General features: G+C 43.9%; 1 protein-coding gene across 4 annotated transcripts in view; it reads left to right on the forward strand.

Annotated features, from left to right (window-relative positions):
• The window catches only part of Ncald (neurocalcin delta), a 357,449-nt gene that overhangs the window by 119,778 nt on the left and 225,603 nt on the right, over positions 1-12,068 (forward strand). For 2 of the 4 annotated variants that reach the window (XM_060389583.1, XM_060389582.1), the window contains exons 2-3: positions 6,549-6,605; positions 11,480-11,565. The gene's annotated coding sequence lies outside the window, so the exon portion shown is untranslated. The remainder of the gene's footprint in view (positions 1-6,548; positions 6,606-11,479; positions 11,566-12,068) is intronic. The other 2 variants (XM_060389584.1, XM_060389580.1) reach the window with 1 other exon arrangement.

The following is a 12,068-nucleotide window of genomic DNA, read 5'->3' on the forward strand; positions in this document are numbered from 1 at the left end:
TTCCTTCTTCTGGCCTCTGTGAGCACCTCAGCTCACACACTCTTACTCACATGCAGACACATCCCTACGTGTGCATACACATAATTTTAAAGGAAAAGATTTCAATTTGAAATAATTTTATATTTACAGCAGCGCTGCAAAGATAGTGCAAAGAGTTCCTGAGTTTCCTTTCTCTAGCTTCCCCCAATGTAAATATCCCAAATAACACAGTGCATTAGCAAAACTAATAAGCTGACGTGTGTGTGTGTGTGTGTGTGTGTGTGCACTAAGCTGCAAGCTACCCAGATTGCCCCAGATTTCCTTCTAATGCCCCTTGCTGTTCAAGCCTAGATGTCTCTGGAGATTTAACTCTTCTGTCTTCTTAGCTTTCTTGGGTGCATGGTTTTTTCTGTACTTTTAACAAGTTCTACTTCCTTTTGAGAGGTGCATTTGGACTCTTCTCCCAAGTTAAGCCCTTATCAGTCAGGGCCCTAACAGAGCACGTAGGGCACACGCGGGAGCATCCTGGAGAAAATTGAACAAAGTGTTGTTTCCAGAGGTGCAGACAGGAGTGAGGTTGTTAAGTGATAGGATGGAGGTTGTCAAGGCAACCAGGGTGGTCTACAAGCATTCACCCCCATTTGGTGCCAGCAGCAGAGACTGCCCTAGCAGACCAGTCAGAGACCTGTCTTGGAGAGCTAGCACTTACAGAGTCAGGAGCTCTGAAGTCCAAGCGTGCGGAGGAGAACAGACGTGAGCTTTAACTTCTTCACCTGAATGTCCTGCATCAGCCTCATTCTAGTAAACCCAGTATGACCCTGGGGGGGCAGGGATGGGTGTTTTATTTCCTGGCCATAGGCACAAGAGAAGGGTAGAGAATTAAGTACATTTATATTTATCCTTGGAAACCGTCCAGCTTATGAATGTGTGGCAAGTTCAGCAAACATTCTGTTGGTAGTTTAATAATGTAATGAGAACTGCTCTGTCCAGCTAAATAAATGAACCTCCAGACTGAATGGGGAAGCCTCACCTCAGGCAGTCATGGAATCCATAACAGGTTTTTAGAATGAAATAGACAACCTGGAGATATTTGCATAAAACCATGCTTTTCACGTTTTCTGCTTTGTTACTTGGCCTTCAGCTCTGTAAGAGTGATGGCCACTTCTCAAGAAGAGCAAATTAGATTTTGGAAGAAAAGATTCTGAAAAAGCCTTTTTATTAGAACTGCAAAGTAATAGACTCAAGTTGGCAAGTTGCTTCTTGCTCTGGGGAGGGTGGTGGAGGGGAAACACGATGATGAGGAAGGGCTCGAGTCTCCAGACCTGACTTTCCTGGTGTTTGTCTGATGGGCACTGTGGTCTTCTGCTGTGGTATTTTGGTTTTAGACAGTGGGAATGAATGGATGGTTTCTTTTCTTTGTTTCGGATAAGGAGTAGAAACTCAAAACATTGGGTATTAATCTGGGTTTGCAGTTTTTTTATGCTAAATACATTAGATTTGCTAAAATGGAAGGCTCTGGACTGAGTTATGGCCATGGGTCTTGCACATCAGCTTTTCATCATCCTCTGAGGAGATAGGCCCTTCTGTGCTCATTTTGAAAGTGGTTGCACTGGGACCTCAGCAAGATGGAGATTTCTTCCCAAGGTTTGAATGAAGAAAGTTCATTGCAAGGACTCCTGCAGACCAAAAAAATAAATGGAAAGGTATCTGATTGAAAGACAGCAGGGAAGCCATTCTTACCTTGGTTCAAACAGATGAAAGAGCAAGTGACAGATCTAGTGAGGGTTGTAATCACAATCAGAAGCCTCGTCGGTGCGGGGCCTTGCTGCCACCAGACTCTGCAGTGTGAGGAAAGCAAGGAAAATAACAGCCCATTGTCTCCTTCCCACCTGTGGGTGGTTTTAGTTTTTCTTTTTTTCCGTTGGTGAAACCCGAGAGATGTGAGAGGGGAAGGAAGTATGGATGGTACTATCAGGGGAGGTGTTCTGAGGGGTGCACAGAATGTCACTAACTGGCCCATCGTAACAGAACACTCCTCCCGAATACCGCCTAACTGGCCCAGATTATTAAAACTTTAGGTTTGGCGGAAATGCAAACTAGATGTAGTAAACTAATGGGCAAATCTAGTCTTTAAAGAGCAGTTTTATAGTTTCAGAATGAATTACTAACCTGTTGATGTTATAGTTCATAGAAGCCCTATGTCCTTGAGTTGTTGAGCCTCTTAGTATGTTGAGAAAGATGTCATCCTTTAACAATATGGAGGTCTCCAAAGAAGGGGGCCCAGCAATTGCCCCAACTGGCATTTTCAGAGTTAAAATGGCCATCACAGCCTGTATGCTATTATTGCCCTAATGGTTTTTTTTTTCTGTTAGAGCTAAATGTAATTATTAAATAATCATTTCCAGTTGTCCATTGATTATTTGTGCATGAAATATTTAATGAAAATAAACCCAAATACTTCAGTCATGGAAAGACCCATTCCTGGGAAAAATATTTGCGTTTTCTCTCTTACCCTAGTTGCAGGTTATTTTTATGTGGTTCTGGTGCAGGGATCACTGCAGACCTTGTGGTGGAAGGCTCAGAGAAGCAGAAGCAGCTATCACGGCAGCTTGAGGGAAAGGACCCAGAGGTTTCTTCTTTAGCCTTGGGTTCAGCGAATGACACATGGCAATGCACCCCAGGAAAAGTACTACATACTGGATTTTCCTTTTCTTGGTAAATGATCTCTGAGAAATCATAATAGCAGCTCTCTTAAGTGCTGGTGCATCTGCTTTTACTATGACATGTTCATTCTAAATAACCCTTCCCATATTGGTGTTTGATTCTTAGGCAAAGCTACCTTTATTTAAAGTTCCTGAAAACAAAAGCTGTGCCTGATAAAATACTATTCATGTCGGACATTTATTAGGCCAAACTGTGCTGTTGTTTCCTAGCCCAGAAAGGTGTCTGGCCTATCTTCATCTTCAGCCATGGGGCCTGCAGGAAAATACTGAGTTAAAAGGTTAAAAACGGGTCATAAACTCATGAGCGATTTACTCTATTGGTCAGCCAGCCCAAGCAGAGTTCAAGGTTCTTTGACTCTCATTGCTTAAATGAATTTAGCTAAACTTTTAAGCAAAGCCAAAAATAAATTTGTCTAGCATGCTTTACAAAAGGACTGTTGCTGCTTTCCAAGTCACTAGAATCAATAAGCAGCTCACAGTATCTTACTCTAAGCAAAAGCTATGACCTTTGCTGTCTTGATTTGACCTGTGTGAGATGCCAGAGCAGACAGTGTTGATGCCACATGATGCCAGCTGCCTGTGACCCAAGCTAAGAGTGAACCCTATGACTTCAGGTGTTCTCTCTGATACACAGAAGCCCTCTGACCTTTGCAGTTCTTTGTGCTTGATTTCAAGATGGGTTCCTACATCAGAAGGTGGCCATCACAGCACAGCTTGACTTCTGTGGCCTCCCGCATCCCTCAAGGTCAGTTGGTCGCCATGCTTGTCTTCCTTAGGTCTCTAGAGAATATCCACCTCCCCTGTCTTTGTTAGTGTCACACCCTTCCCTGGCCCAAGCTCTAGCGTGAGTCTCCAGCCAGCTTGCCTGCTCACAGGGCGCCCTTGCTCCTGCCACCAATAGGCTTCCTAGACCATCCTACGTCCCGAGTCTCTTCCTAAACACTCTCAGCCAGGTTACAGTTACACTTGGTGGAGTCAGTTCCTCTGCTGGTTACTGCCTGTGGTCCCAGACGCTCTGCCCACGTCTTCCCAATGCCACAGCATTCCAGCACACACGTGGTGCCATGCCGCAGCAGAGTAATAACCCTGCATTTGTCTACAATGTGTGCACATAACGTGTCGCATACACCAAGGGTCTGATACAGAGCCAGGTGTTAGGTAGATATCCGGGTTGGAGTAATGAGAGACTTTTATAACCTGCAAATTCTGAAACATAAATAAAACCCCCAAACCCACAATAGTTTAAAAAAATATTAGAGGCCTCATCAGGCAACCCGGGGAGGACAATGCACATGGCTTTCCAAGCTGTACACCTTACGGAGCTATATGGACTATGCTATATAGTAAAGATTGCTGACTAGAAACCTGGCTGGCACAATGCTGATTTACTAGCAAGTACAAAGCCCATCATCCAGGAAATCAGCAGCTAATCGAGGGCACACTGCAGAGCCAGTAAGGAGACCCAGGTACCTTCCTGCAGCTCCTCCCACACACTCTTGCCCATAACATGTGCAAACAGAAATTTTTGTTTCTGGAACAATCAAAGGTCTTATCTTTCGAATGCATAACTCAGAGCTGTGGTTGGGCTTCATGCAGTGATGCTGAGAGCCAGTGGGGCTGAGTGGACTGCTGTTATGTGTCTGAACTTAGTTCGCCTCTCATGTTGTGGTTTGTAGAGTTGTCTGTATTATGAGTACAGTTTTATGAGTTGTGGTTTGGTTAAGTTCCAGGTCTCCTTCACATGCTGGTTATAAACCAACTGCCTTTACTATAAAGGTAGAAGAAATACCAACACAGTATCTTTGTCCAGGGAACCCCACTTTAGGCTATGATAATTTGGTATGTGTTATAATAGAGTTAAGAACAAGGCATATCCCAATTCAGAAGAAGAAATCCCCTTCTAATATGTCTTCTTTTTTACATGCTGTTATTTTTTTGAGACACAGTCACATTTAGCTCAGGCTGGCTTTGAGTTTTCTGTGTAGCTGAGGCTGGCCTTGAGCTCTTGATCCCTCCTGCTCTTCATTATCTAAGTACCAGGATTACAGGTGTGTGCCACCATATCTGACTAAGCATGCCATTTTGTTGAAATTCTATAATATACAAGGCTCTATATACATTACACAGTAAGCAAATTACATATATTATTTTCTTTAATTCCAACAATAGGAAGTGGGTGATATTTTTCTTATTCTTATTTTAAAGTAAACAAACTGAGATGCAGAAAGGTTGAATAAGCATTCCTGCCCACCCAGCCAAGCCTCTGGGGCCCAGACTTTATTAGACAAACATTTACAGGGCTCACTCGTAGCGCTTTTTGTAATTTGAAAAATAAACCTTGGATATAGCCATTACCAGAAAGGGAGCTGAAACTTTGGACTGTCCAGTAGCTGACCTGGGATCGCTAACCTGGACACAGAGCAGAGTAGGATCTAGAGTCAGCCAATGAGGCTGCCAGTGGCTTCACAGCTTCTCATTACTCTGTCCTGTGGTGTCTGGACTCCCACACCTGTGTTCTTAGCCACTGAGGCTAAGCACAGCTCAGTGCCAGGGAAGATGCTTCACAGAAGCGTTGAAGTGTGAGCTGGGGTTTGACAGATAAATGGGACTATTTCTGTATGGATTGTGAAAACCAGGCTCTGATAGTCTATCAGGAACAGGGGCCTTGAGGAGCACTGGGAACCAGAGTGGTGCTTCTGGGCCTGGGAACAATGGGGTTCTAAATGCAGAAGATGGAGAAACAGTAGGTGGCAACCAAGAGATAGAGACAGGTGTGAGGACCACACTGGGGACTTCATTCTTCGTGTGTGACCAAAGGGTACACTTCTCAATCATCATTCGGGAAAGGGACTAGCAAGGATATTTGTGCTGAAGGCAGCTCCAAGTTCTGGGCATGTACGAAACAAAAGAAGCTGTAGAAAGTGATGCTCCTTAGGGAAGGGCCTAAAGCAATTGCTTTGAAGAGCAAAGCACTTACTCTAATGTCTGTGTCCCTGCAAGCTAAGGATAAAAGATGTCACTACTTTCAGTCAGTCCCGGGTCTAAAAGAACCTCTTTTGTTTTTGGCATTCTGGGGGGTGACATGCATTTAATGTGCACATCAATCTTATAGGGTAGGCACTATTCATGTCCTAATTCTTTAAACGATTAAATAGGCTCAGAGTACTCAGGGATTTGAGTAATTTACACAAATTGGCCAGTGGTAGAGCCAAGGCTTCCAACCAGTTTAATTGTTGAAGTTAGTGTCTTCTGGCTTAGGAGATGCAAAGGCCTCACACACATAGCCATCTTGTGTCCTCGAGAGCAGGGGTGGCAATTGGACTAGGAGAAGAGGTGTTTCCAAAGTTGGCTTGTCCCTTCCCAGTTCTGAGTGAGAATGACTTCTCTCTGCATGCTTCCCATTATGGAATTGCCTGCCTTGAAATAGCCATCTCAGCAAAGAGTGCTACTCCTTAGATATCAAGTCATGCTCCCAAAGCTCAGACTGAAATCCTGGTCCCTGCTGGATGACGGAGCTTTTCTTAGGGTTCTTTAGCCAATTAGCAGTCAACTGTGTGCTGTCCTTCCTGTCGATAACCAGTGGTTCACAAAATTAACTAAGAATGGGTGCCCTCAATTAGGACGTGTAGAAAGGTCTCCCCCGACTGGGGCTAGAGATACTATTTGTTAATTCCAGGATGTAGCATTCTAAATATTGCAGCATCGAGAAAGTATGGAGCTGATGCACATGGATTGTGTGTTCTTGAGACGAAGGGACACTTTGGTGTAGCGTGTTCCCCCTTGTAGACTGTGCTTATCTTAGATCATTAACCTAAAAGTGAATTTTCCCTCTCCCTTGTTGTCCAGGTAGAGTGGCCTGTGAGAACCTGAGCCAAAGAGTTAAACCACCCTGAGTCATCCTTGGTAAGTGACCTAAACTTTCTGAATCTGATGTCATTCACTTTTCTCTCTCTGTGTGTGCATGTGTGCGTGTGTGTGTGTGTGTGTGCGCGCACGCATGTCTGTGTGTAGAACAGAGATCAGTTTCAGGTCCTCAGGAGCCATCCGCCTTGATTTTGAGATGGAGCCATCTCTCTCCCATCTAATAGGAATTTGGGATCCTCAATGAGGCTGGCTCGCCAGCAAGCCCATGGGGCTTCCGTCTCCCCAGCCCTGGATTATGAGCATGTGCCACGCTCAGTTTTGCACATGGGTGCTGGGGATCAAATCCAGGTTTCTGTGCTTGCATGCAGGCACTGTGCTGGCAGAGCTGTCTCCCAGCCCCAGTGCTTTCCTTCTACAATGGTGGGGATAAGAAGACTTATCGCTTACCATCAGGCTATCCTGATGATTAGGCCACAGTCCATAAACACCACCTGGCAGACACAGTGTGCAGTACACAGTGAGGACTCGGCAAACATCTAGGACATGGCTGGTGGATGGTAGGCTTGGGTCTAGGCTACGCACTGCCCAGCTCCCACGATGGACTTGGTAGGAAGGCCGCCCCGCAGCCACCCTTAGAGTGACACTTCCCAGAACTGCTCTGAGTGGCTTCCTTGTATTAACTCTTTAATCCTCACTCCCATCCATTTTACCCTTGCTCATGACCTAGACACAGATGCTAACATCCTTGCTCAAGTTTATCTGGTTGGCAGTGCTGATTGTAAGCCCTTTGTGCTATTACGGGATAAGTCAGTATAGCTGACCTCTTTTCTGTCTGTTACAAAAGTCAGGGGCAACCTCAAAGGTCTTGCTTTTGTTTCAATTGTTATGTATAATACACTGGTTGTCTTTATATATTTTAATATTTCTTAGAATACATCTACATTTTTAGCCTTTGAGAATAATACATATAATTTTAGCTTTAAAGATTACATTCATTTAGTGTGTGTGTGTGTGTGTGTGTGTGTGTGTGTGTGTATGCCACAGTGAGTTCTGGGGGTTAAACTTAATGGAAATTCATAATTTTACTTGATATTGAAAAGCGATTCCACTTCTACTTGAAAGAATTTAGCTGTATGTGATCAGGAGAAGATGGGAAGAGGAAGAAGTGGAAGGGGGAAGGGAAATAAGAATGAGCCCCTGGGCCACGGGGCTAGAGCAGCAGGTGTGCCTGCCTGTCCATATGCTCTGGTAAGGGGGTCCAGAGCCGCATTCATTGCTCATGTGGCTCCGTTCCTCATGGTTTTCGTTGTAAGGGCATATTGCCGCGTACGACTTTCGTAAGTGCTTTGTATACGCTGGGACTCACAGGCCAGCTACATTAGTAAGTGGTCAGGAACTCAGAGCTGCGCTGGAACTGCTGACAGACGGACAGACAGCGTGGTGTCCCCACGAGACATGTTGTGGATACGTTTTTAAACAGATTGATCCTTTCCAGAGATGTCCTCTGCGTTCGATGGTGGTTGGTGATGGTGTGAAATGGTTCTGGGATTCACAGGGCACCTGCCTCAGCCAGAGACACCCTACTCAAATCTCTGCCATAGGGTTCCATTTCCTGTTTGCTTGCTGCCTGCATCCCTCTCTTCACTTGGCCTGTACACACGCTGCTCACTGAACTCCATGGCCATGACTCCTTCTCTCTGTTGGCACCAGAAACTCATGCCCCTTTTGGCCCTCCCTGAACTTCCTGGTCTCCTTCCAGGCTGCAAGGGCAAGTCAGACACATGTATGTTACACGACATACGTGTGACACATGTATCTCAGAAAGATAACTAAAAAGTCCTGCATAATCCAGACTTAGTTTTTGTTTTCCTGAAAGTTTATTCAGAGAATTTCAAGTGTTTTGTATCAGTGGGATAGGTCAAGTCTGGCTTTTTCTTTCCTTAACGTACCATCTTACATGGTAAGACTGTAAGGACTTAGAGTTGTGAGTAGACTGGGGAAGTGAGCGGTAAAAAGCACATGGTGAATATGGGGCTGGTGGCAGGGCTGTCTGTCTGTCTGCCTGTGTCAAGGCTGTCTGTGACAGGTTTGTCTGTCTGTATAGGCAGGGCTGTCTATCTCTGTCAGAGTTGTCAGTCTGTCTGACTGTGTCAGGGCTGTCTGTCTGTGTCAGTGCTGTTCTTCTGTCTGTGACAGGGTTGTCTTGTCTGTTTGTGGCAGGTCTGTCTGTCTGCATCTTGCTGGCCCCAGCCTCTGCTAGGAGCAAAGATTTTTTTTTTCTTCCCTGTGTCCTTGAACTGAATGTGGAGAGCTCCATAATTACCTTTAGTATCCTGGATTTTTACAAGGTAGCATTATATGGTAGCATTTCTTCGAGTTGAAAAATTATTTTGTTTAAGTCCTATCCTGTTAAATCCACATGCTATGATTTGGTCAGTTGTTTCCTTTTTCTTTTTTTACTGTATGAATCACACTTCTATGAGCATCTTGCATGTAAAAAGTTTCCTGAGTGAGTTCTACACTAAAGAGTAAAAACATTTTCATGGCTCTGGATACTTAATGTCACAGAGCTTTTCAAAGGGCTGGAATGAATACACTCAGGGAACATTTAGCTCCCTTTGAAAGCTGCCTGCCCTGTTCAGTGGTGTTTACCGCTACTCAGTCATCTGTTCAAGTTACAAATCTGAAGCCATGTCATCCAAATTACATTCTCTCTGCCACTTGCCATTCTGCCCACATAAGAGCTGGGCTCCTATCAAGGTCTCTGCACAGCATCACATACAATAAATACCCACTATCCAAACCAGTGAGAAAACATCAGTGTTGGTTATATTTAGCAAAGAACATATAATAGCACATATAATAGAACAAATATAATATTAGCAAAGAACATATAATAGAAGCCCAAACACACTTCTCTTCTTCCCAGTCCAATCATGCTGAAGTTTTTCCTGATCATATGTTATTTCATTTCCGGTTAGCTTCCCCACTGCTTTTCTCTTGGTGCATATAGTCTGGCTCAGGCTATTTAGCTGTCCCCCCCCAGAAACCTACCCATTGCAGCCTTCTCTAAGACACCTTGATGTCTAGAACCTTCTTTAGGAAAGAGCCCAAGTATCTTTGGAGAGAGTTTGCTCACACTCAGATTTCACACAGTAAGAAACAAAACAAAACAAAAACAAAAACAAAACAAACGAAAAAACCAGTGGTTGTTTGAATAAAATGTACCCCCACCCATGAATCTCAGGCATTTGAATCCTTGGCCCCTAGTTGGTAGCCCTGTGTGTGGAGGCTTAGGTGTGGCCTTGCTGGAGGAAGTGTGTCACTGGAGAGCACGTGTTGAGGTTCTTGTGGTGTTTGTGGTTCGAGATGTGAACTCTCAGCCCTTACCACCACCCTGCCTGCCACCTGCTGCCACAATTCCTTGCCACAATGGACTCTTACTGTTCTGAAACCCTGAGCCCCAGATAAACCTTTTCTTCCATACATTGCCTTGGTCATGGTGTCTCATCACAGCGATAGAAAAGTGACTAATACAAACCACAAAGCTGAGCTGATGAACAGGGGTGTGCCTTCCTTAACAGGAGAAAAAGGAGCTGTTGCATAGGTACATGGTACCACGTTTGTCTGTCACAGATAACAACAATGACTACAATAACAGCAGCACTTACAGTCACTATTCTATGCTCTTCAGAGTTTCTGTCACCCGATCATCACAGCTATATGATTTAACTGATGCCATCATGTCCTTGCGTTAGATGAAGAGAGGGCCTCTGAAATGTTTTAAGGAGCTTCTTGATGCCTCACTCACTGTCTGGATCTAGCGTCTCGGTTTTAAACCATTGTACCCCACAGCTGCACTTTGCATGTACAGTCAGCTCTCAGCAACCAGGAGAATTAATTCTAGCACCTTCCCAATATCAAAATCCTCAAACACCAAAGCCTCCCAGACAAGGTGGTGCAGTGTTTACCTAGAGCTGTGCATATCCATTGCATATTAAATCCTCTCTGAATTGCTTATACCACCTGATGTTCTGTGAATGATTGTTCTACTGTACTGTTTGGGAAGTAAGGACAAGTCTATGCGTGTTCAGTAGAGATGCAGTGAAGGGAGTGATGTTTCCAGTCTGTGGTTGGTGAATAGTTTAGAAACTGCATATATGGAACACTCATTCTTTAGAGCCCCATCCACATAGGTATACACATGTTACATACACATTATGTATAGGTAATCATTTCATGATTCTCTTTTTCTGTTAAGATAGAACTTGAAAATCATAGGGATTGCCCATTTCTTATCAACTTCTTTTTTAATTAACACACTGTTTAGGTTTTTGGTTTTTTTTTTTTGTTTTGTTTTTTTTTTTTTGGACACTGTCTGTGGCAGCCTACCTGTGAGATCTTGTTGATCTGTGCCTTGGTATTGCTTTCATTACTTATGAGAAAGGGATACTTTGAGGTCAGTGGAAAGACAGAATCTGGCCTGTACATCTAGTGAAAGGGGCTTGATGCATTGGTGATAGGGTGCCCAGGGTCTTAAGGAAAAGGGCTGGTGACTTCAGTTACTTTTTAAAAAGCAACTTCTCAAGGAAATTTGTGCACCCTGCCCAGGTGCTCAGTTTGATTTTAATGTACCAGCTTTCATCTTGTATATTGTTCCTTGGGATATGCCTGCTGTTGGTCTGGTTCAAGTTTTTTGGTGGAGATTCAACACTCAAATAAGAATTTCCTTTCTTTTTCAAAAATGGATTGCAAGTTAGAGGTAGGAGCACTTTTTTTTCTCAGTCAGAAAAATAGACATTTTGTTTCTTTTTGGTTTTTGTTTTGCTTGAGAAGAAAATGTCTAGCAATTGAAGTCACTCTTCACAGTAGAAGCTAATGTTCAAAGCGTCATTCAAATTCTCTGTCTACAGTGCTGCTAAATTCTGCTCTTCGGCGAGGGGTACTGATTGAGGCAAACAGCGCTCATCTGATTTTCTGAAGTGGGAAGAAAGTCGGAGTAAGTGTCAAGAGCCCCGAGGTCAAGGCCATTTCTGTTGATAACCAGCTGCTGTGGGCTTAGTGTCTCCCCTGTGTTTTACTGTCTTTATCTATGAAAGGGAGGTCCATACTAAATGTCTTCTGTGTCTTCCCTCACACACAATTAACACAAGATAATGCTCAAACTTTAAGGTCTATTCTATGACGGTGATATTTCTCTGGGTCTCTGGGCATATCAAACAGGGAGGGCATCCGGACCCACCCTCACTCATGTTGACTCTCTTATCTGCCCCATACTCTTTCCGGCTGTCTGGCTCTGACTCAGAACTGTCCAGTTAGAGATTCCATCCTCAAGATTAGGCAGTTGTTAAAATAAAAATAACCCCTGAATGCTCTTCATTAGAATGTACCATAATTATTTACGTAATTTAATACAATAGCAATAATTTAGCACAATTTAATACAATAGCAATAATTTAGCACAAAAGAGAGTTCTCCATTCTGAGCTGGGTTGTTGGCGTG

This window comes from Meriones unguiculatus, chromosome 8 (genome assembly GCF_030254825.1).
Source record: "Meriones unguiculatus strain TT.TT164.6M chromosome 8, Bangor_MerUng_6.1, whole genome shotgun sequence".
In the NCBI taxonomy this organism is placed as follows: domain Eukaryota; kingdom Metazoa; phylum Chordata; class Mammalia; order Rodentia; family Muridae; genus Meriones; species Meriones unguiculatus.